The following is an 8,941-nucleotide window of genomic DNA, read 5'->3' as shown; positions in this document are numbered from 1 at the left end:
GTTCCAATATTCTTGCTAAGAAAATTCCATGGACAGTATGATCCAGGGGATCACAAAGAAAAAGACAGATCTGATGGATTAAAGAACAACAAAGTATGTATGCATGTGTATTCACATATATAATAGCCCTTTGTGAATATATGTATTATGTTTAAATATACATGATGTATAGATATGTCATAAATGATTTTTATTTTTGATATTTCTACAAACTAAATAGAAGCAACAAAAATAGTTAATGGTTCTAAATGAATTTTTATATGGATGTACAAATACATATATATTTCTATGTAAATGTATGCTCATTTCTCAGATAATTTTTCAATCTTTTAAAATGAATATTATAAACTCTTGAAATTACTGCATGTGAAGAGAAAACAATGGAAAAATTAAAATGTTTTAATAATATATTGTTATAGTATTTTTATATTCTACTGAACTATAGGAGAGAAGAGAATCCTCCTTAAATTTATACAGAACAATTGACTGGTTATGTAAGGGTTAGCATCTTTGATCAAATAAAAAAAAGTTCATGCCTTTTTTTCTCCAGTAAACTTAATAACTCTTTCAGTGGCAATAAAGTTCTCAAACAAGCAGTAAGGAAATATGAATCAATAAAATGAGAAACCTTTATATATGATTTGTAAGTGACTTTGGTCATTTAAAATTAAAACTGATCTAAAGTCTAGTATAAAGATTGTAGTATTAGATAAGATTAGCTGATAAATGTCAAATTATGAAATTTTGGGATGAATTAAGACACTTAGGTTTTTAGTTTTGTTTCTATTATTTGTTTTCTTTTGGTATAGATGACAAGCAGGTTGAAGTCCTAAGCATGAAGTTGTGAATCCGGATTAATCATTGCACCTGCTAATGATCCCAACAGTTCTCTTTAAAAAAAAATATTTTTATGGGCATCTTTGTGGTGCAGTGGATAGAATACCAGCCCTGGAGTCAGGAGGACCTGAGTTCAAATATGACCTCAGACACATTAATTATCTAGCTATGTGATCTTGGGCTAGTCACCTAACCCCATTGCCTTGCAAAAACAGCAACAACAACAAAATACCAAACCTTTTTATTCTGAACTTGAATACTAAAAAAAAAGCGAATGTTTCCATTTATAAAATAGAATACAAAAAAGAAGTTTGTATGTAAAATTATAAATCTCCATTTCATTTTGCTTGCTTTTTAAAAAAAGTATAGAATAAATTGCAAATTAATTTCAGAATTGGCATGTGTACCTTCTTCTGAACTTCCTTCTGATATTGTGAGGTTCAAATGAGATAATATTTGTAGCACACTTAGCAAAGTACTCAACAGACATCTGATAAATGTGTGTTGCCTTTCCCTTCCTCCTCTCCTTTTATGTTCTTTTTCAAAAGAATGTTTCAGTGGTCCTCTTTTTAAGCATCATTATTGTACTTGTTCTCCTGGTTCTACTCACTTCATTATGTGTCGGTTTGTACTGCCCAGGATTCCCTGTAATCATCTACTTTATTTATCTTAGGTAAAAATAATATTCCATTGTATTCACACATTATATTGTGTTTCCATATTCTCCTTTTGAAGAATACTTCCTTTAGATTATAATGTTTTTCTTTTTTGTCTTCCTTTTAATCTCCTCTTTAGGATCAAGAAATCCTACATACAACATTATTATCTTTATCACCCTGCCCTACCCTACTAATTTCCCAGTTAAGTTTGATATATTACTATATTACACATTCAATCATTCTTTGTTCATTGCAAATAAGAATAAAGTTCATTTCATGCCCATTCCCCCTACCTTTTCTTCCAATTTGTAAATTCTCACTCAGGAAAAATAACAGATTTGATTTTCTTTCCTCTCTATTTTTCTTGTTTAAATTCCCCAATTCCCTTTGAGAAAAGCAAGAGTCTGAAGGAACACATTTATTTCCCTATTAAAATGCTAACACATCATCATGTATCCCATTTTATTTAAATCTAGTTTTCTAAATTTTTCTTGGTTCTTCTGTTTGTATTTCAAATTTCCTATGTAGCCCCAGTCCTTTCATTAGAAATCATTAAAATCTTCTATTCCATTGAAGGTTCCTATTTTTCCCTGGATTATACTGTTTTGCAGATTGTTATTTTTAGCGTAAGCCTATCTTTTTTGTCTTTTAGACTATCATATTCTAAAACTTCCTTTCATTTATAGTTGACACCATCAAGTCTTATGTCACAACTGGATATAGTCCCTGACAGAGTGCTAGGTATCTCAGAGACCTCAGTTCATTAGCTGTCTCAATATAAATAATTTTGTGCCACTGGTCTCTGCCATCCTTATGACTTCTGAGATCTCCACTGTGGATTTCTGACCCGTACATAATTCTGAATCATCTTTCCATAAGAGTTTTTTTATGATTAATCTCTGATCCCTTTCTAACCCCTTGGATATAGAGCTTTGCATTCCACATATATTCTACAAATATCATTTTGACTATTATCTTTTTTTTTAGGTTTTTGCAAGGCAAATGGGGTTAAGTGGCTTACCCAAGGCCACACGGCTAGGTAATTATTAAGTGTCTGAGACCGGATTTGAACCCATGTACTCCTGACTCCAGGGCCGGTGCTTTATCCACTATGCCACCTAGCAGCCCCAGACTATTATCTTATTGACCTATGCAGAGGTGCTCTATTGTTGGTGGTCCTTAGAGCACCATTGGACTTCTAGCTGACTCTGATGTGCCACTGGGGAATAAGAAGTACCTGCCATTATTCATCACTGGATTTCTCTATCATTATTCAATGTAGTGGGAATTTGAGGTTTTTGGTTTAGTAATAGGAATTGGGTGGTCTGCATTTATTGGTCATTTTAGACAAAAAACTCAGAATTTTTACATATAAATCCAAAGAGTACAGCAATATTTTGACAGAATAAAATCTACTGTATATTTTGATGATTAGTAAAAGAACAATATGATGTTAGATCATATTAGATATCAAATTAGAGATTCAGTTGCAGCCAAAGGTATAAAAGTTAGATTCCACAACTTTCATTTTAAATATAGAAGTAATTGGTCATTCAATTAGTTAGCAGGTATTTTATTAAATACTGATTTTGTACCAGAAGCATGGGAAGGTAGGGGCAGTACAAAGAAAAACAAAAGACATCTAATTGGGGGCAGGGACAATATGCAAACAACTATGGATATACAAGATATAACTAGAATAGATGGAGAGTGATCCTAAGAGGCAAAGCCCTAGTATTAACAAGACAAGGAAGGTGAGATTTTAGCTGAGACTTGAAGGAAGCCAAGGAAGCCAGGAGGTGAATGGAGAGAGGGCAGACTCTAAGCATGGGGGAAGAGTTAGTAAAAATGCACAAAATATTTAATGACTGGGAAACAGGAAACAGTTGAGTCCTACACACAAACTGTCCTTCAAAGAATTAGAAAATGTACTAGATTGAGTCCTAATTGGAAAATCATAGTGAATAGCTTAGGTTCCAGCTTAGGTTTTCATAGGGAGATAAATAGGTGAGCAGACAGTGAGTATGTGGTCTAGATGAAAATAGCTCTGCAGAACATTGGGGGCAACTAAGTAGCTCAGAGGATAGAGTCATGAACTTGGAGTCTGGAAGACTCGTTTTCAAATCTGGCCTTAGTCACTTTCTAGCTGTGTGAACCTGGGCAAGTCACTTAACCTTGTTTGCCTCAATTTCCTCTTCTGAAAAATGAGTTGGAGAAGGAAAAGGCAAAGCATCCTGATACGTTTGCCAAGAAAGTTCCATAAGGGGTTACAAAGAATCAGACACTACAAAACAACTGAGCAACAACAAAATTACAGAATGGTCCAGAGTAGGAACTGAAAAAAGGACCAGAGTTGTGCCTATATTGTCTTCAGGTTGTAGGAACTTATATAATACACTATTAAGTTCTGGATTGGGTGGACTGAGGAGAAAATTAAGAAGCAAATCACAGCAGTAGCTCTGTGGTAGTGACCATAGGAATGGAGTGGAGTCCAGTTCCAGCCTTCCGCCTAGGAGGAATAACTAGGTCAGGAATCCCAGACCACAAAGGAACCTACAACTATAATTCTAAACCTGAAGAGCTTTACAATTCACTAATAGTAGTTGAGTCTAGTAGTAGTCTACTGGAGCCCCACTTAGACACAAATCCACAGTTTTGTAACCCAAAATAAAATCAAGATTTGAAAATTACAATACATAGACTAGGAAGGTAGTGAAAGGAGTGATAAGATTTTGCCCTAGATTCACTTCAGAGGTATTGAAAGCTTGTAGGTATTCAGATGTACCATCCTTGAGAATCTGGAATAACTGAACATGTAATTCCCCAATAAAACTGCAAAATAGCTCAAGATTATACAAGCCTAACCCAAATGTTACCTAATGTAAGAAGCTAAACCCTAACATAAAATTCAAACCCAGGAAGTAAGTTGAAGGAATGAATAAACAATAAAGAATCCTGTTATGGAGAATGCCCAAGACAAACACTCAAAAGAAAAAAATGACTCCAAACATCTACAGAAAAATTTCAAAAAATACAACTTGGGACTGAATTCAATTCTAACTCCTGGAAGAAATAAGTTTAGACTCAAAAGAGGACTTCTGGCTAAGATGGTGGAGAGAAGACAAGCACAGTTCTAAAGTCTCCTGATCTTTCCCCATCTATCATATGAAACAAACCTTTTAACTGAAATCTGACCCACAAAACCCAGAAAGAAAAGCCAGTAGAAAGAACATCTAACTCAGAATTTGTCTCCTGTAGCAGCCTTGAGCGAATCTTGGCAGGGTGAGTCTGGGCTCAGAGGGTGGATCAGCCCTAGATCAGCCATTGTCTGCTGAATTAGAGCCGGGGAGTCTGAGGGCCCCAGAGATGGAACTGCTGGATCAGTGGTGAGGCTAGACTGCAGGGACTTGATTCAATGGGAGCAAAGGCACTGGTGTTGGCACTGACACTCTGGAGCTTGCCAAGAGGGTTGGGGGGGAGAGTTCCAGTGCACGATAGCTGCGGACACACCATCCCTGGGCTCCTCTGGTCTGAGGAACTCTGAGTCCATGCCTGCATTGAGGCTGAGGCCTCTTCCCAAAACAAACAATTGTAAACTACTTCTGCCTCAGACACAGGGGTGTGAGCAGAAGAACCAGCCCAGCTGACAACAGGGAGAGGAATGACCATACTCCAGGGTAAAGCCCCTCATTGATTGAAGGCAAAAGGATAAAATAGCTCCAATGCCTCCCTTCAAGCTAAGGGAGAAGGCCTCAATCAAGGTCACAGACACTCCAGAGAAAGCAACCAGCACCTCCTACTGGCCAGTCAGAGAAATTGCACTCAGTGAGTAAAGCATCTAGCAACCCCAAATCCCTGTGAACCAGCCCCTCCCCAACTCAAGGTCTTAGCAAAATGAAGAAGGGTCAGTGGAAAGGTGGATCCATACAAAAATTCTTGGAAGAAAAGACCCTAACTCAGAGACCTAGAGCCTCTGAGGAGAATATTATCTGGTCTTCAGCACAGAAAGACTTCCTTGAAGAAATAAGGAAGGAGTTTAAAAATCAACTGGAAAATTTGGAAAAAGAAACCCAAGAGAAGATTAACACCTTGCAACAAGAAAATAAATCCTTAGTAAATACAATTGAACAAATACAAAAATGAGAATAAATCTCTCAGATCCTCAATTGGACAAATATAAGATGAGAATGAATCTCTCACATCATCAATTGGACAAATAGAAAATGAGAATAATTCTCTCAGATCCTCAATTGGGCAAATGAAAAAATAAAATAATTCTCTCAAAACCTCAATTGGTCAAATGGAAAGCTCTTTCAAAAGTAGAATTGATCAATTGGAAAAGGAGTTGCAAAAGGTTAATTAAGAAAATTCCTCCCTAAAAAAAAAAAGAATGGAGTCTGCAGAAGCTAACAACTCCATAAGACAGCAAGAGCCAGTTAAACAAAATCAAAAAATAGGAAAAAAATAGAAGAAAATGTAAAATATCTCATCATCAAAACCACTGATGTTGAGAATAGGTTGAGGAGGGGCAACCTGAGAAATATTGGACTTCCAGAAAACATTGAAGAGAAAAAAAAAAGCCTGGACCTAATATTACAGGATCTAGTGATGGAAAACTGCCCTGATATCATGGAACCAGAGGGCAAAGTAGCTATTGAAAGAATACATCAACCCCCTCCAGGAAAAGATCCTAAAATGAAAACACCAAGGAATTTTGAGACCAAATTCCAGAACAATCAGATAAAAGAGAGAATCCTGCAAGCAGCCAGAAAGAAACAATTTAAATAACAAGGAGCCACAGTAAGGATTATGTAAGACCTGGCTGCATCAACATTAAGGGATCTAAGGGCCTGGAATGAGATATTTCCAAGAGCAAGGGAGCTTGGAATGCAACCAAGAATCCACTATCCTGCAAAGTTGAGCCTTTACTTCCAGGAGAAAAGATGGACATTTAATGAAATGGAAGAATTCCAAAAATTCCTGATGAAAAGTCCAGAGGTAAATAAAAAATTTGGACATGAAACAAGAGGTTCAAGAAACACATGAAAAGGTAAAAAAAAGTGGGGGGGCATTAAAAGGAAAAAACAACTGCTATCCAATAAGTTGAAACTGGCTATATCCCATCATGGGGGAAAAGATATTCATAAATTTTGAGAATTGTAACTCTAACAGAGAGAATATACCTATCCAGAAGTGGTGGACATTCATGACCTAACCATGAAAATTCTATCCAATGGGATGTAACTGGCTTTAACCCCACTTGGGAGAAAGATTCTAATAACTCTCAGGAATTTTTAACTCTATTAGATAGAATGAACTTAGCTATAAATGGATACTCAGAATTTTCTAAGACCCAGATAGAATGAACTAAAAAACACTACCCCCTTAAAAAGGGGGACAGGAAGGAGATGAGAGGAGGTAGGGGATTTAATGGGGTAAATCTCATTACACTAAGAGGTACAAAAACCCTATGGTAATAGAGGGGAAGAAGGGAGAAGATGAGAAAAACCTGAATCTTCTTCTCATTAGACCTGGCTGAAAGTCAACTTACACATACTTAGTTAACTTAAAAAACATCTAACCTTTCAAGTATTAAAATGGGAAAAGGGGAGTGGGGGAGACAGATAAAGGGAAGGGAAGTGGGGGAAAAGGGAAACTAACAAAAGGAAGGGAAGGGAAAAGGGAAAAAAGGAAAGGGGAAATAAAGGGGAGGAGGTAAAATAGGAGGGCAAACACACTTAAGGGGGTTGTATTAAGAAACAAAATACTGGGGAATACAGAAGGGGGAAAGGGGGAAAATACAAACAGAGGGAAGATAGCATGAAGGGCAATAAAGAATTAGTAATCATAACTTTGAATGTGAATGGGATGAACTGTCCCTTAAAGCATAAGCAAATAGCACAGTGGATTAAAAACCAGAATCCTACAATATGCTGCTTACAAAAAAACTCATTTGAAGCAGAGAGATACATATAGAGTAAAGGTAAAAGGTTGAAGCAAAATATATTTTGCTTCAGCTGAAGTAATAAAAGCAGGGGTAGCAATCATTATCTCAGACAAAGCAGCTGCAAAAATAGATAGTGTTGAAAGAGATAAGGAAGGAAAGTTTATCCTCCTAAAAGTACCATAGACAATAAAATTATTTCAATACTGAATATATATGCACCCAATTGGATGGCATTCAAATTCTTAGAGGAGAAGCTGAAAGAACTACAGGAAGATATGGACAGCAAAATGCTACTAGAAGGACACCTCAACCTCCTGCTCTCAGATCTAGATAAATCGAATCATAAAATAAACAAGAAAGGAGTTAATGAGGTAAATAGATTGTTAGAAAAATAGATATGGTAGACTTATGGAGGAAATTGAATGGGGATGGAAAGGAATATACCTTTTCCTCTGCAGTACATGGAACTTATACAAAAATTGACCATGTACTAGAACATAAAAACCTAATGATCAACTGCAGAAAAACAGAAATAGTGAATGCATCTTTCTCAGATCATAATGCAATAAAAGTCATATGCAATATTGGGCCAAGGAGATATAGACACAGAACCAATTGGAAATTGAATAATCTCATTTTAAAGAATGAGTGGACCAAAAAACAAATTATAGAAAGAATTAACCATTTTATCCCAGATATGACAATAATGAAACAACATACCAAAACCTATGGGATACACTCAAAGCAGCTCTCAGGGGATATATTATACCTTTAAATGCTTATATGAATAAATTGGAGAAAGAGGAAATCAATGAACTAAACATGCAACTAAAAAAATTAGAGAAAAAAATTAAAATCCCCAATTAAATACCAAATTAGATATTCTAAAAATTAAAGGAAAAATTAGTAAAATTGAAAGCAAAAAAAACTATTGAAATATTAAATAAAACCAAAAGTTGGTTTTATGAAAAAACCAATAAAATTGATAAACCTCTGGTCAATTTGATTAAAAAAAAGAAGAAAACCAAATTGCTAGTATCATAAATGAAAAAGGTGGATTCACCATCAATAAGGAGGAAATTAAAGTAATAATTCAAAATTATTTTGCCCAACTCTATGACAATAAATTTGATAATCTAAATGAAATGGATGAATATTTACAAAAACATAAGTTGTCCAGGTTAAATGAAGAGGAGATTAAATACCTAAACAACCCTATCTCAGAAAAGGAAATTCAGCAAGCCATCATTAAACTCCATAAAAAAATATCCAGGGCCTGATGGATTCACAAGTGAATTCTACCAAACATTTAAGGAACATTTCATTCCAATTCTGTATAAACTCTTTCAAAAAATAGGAAAAGATGGAACTCTGCCAGACTCTTTCTATGAAACCAATATGGTGCTGTTACCTAAACCAGGAAGAGTTAAAACAGAGAAAGAAAATTATAGACCTATCTCCCTGATGAATATAGATGCAAAAAATCTTAAATAAAATC

This window comes from Macrotis lagotis, chromosome 7, assembly GCF_037893015.1.
Source record: "Macrotis lagotis isolate mMagLag1 chromosome 7, bilby.v1.9.chrom.fasta, whole genome shotgun sequence".
Taxonomy (NCBI): domain Eukaryota; kingdom Metazoa; phylum Chordata; class Mammalia; order Peramelemorphia; family Peramelidae; genus Macrotis; species Macrotis lagotis.
This window is presented reverse-complemented; position numbering follows the sequence as displayed.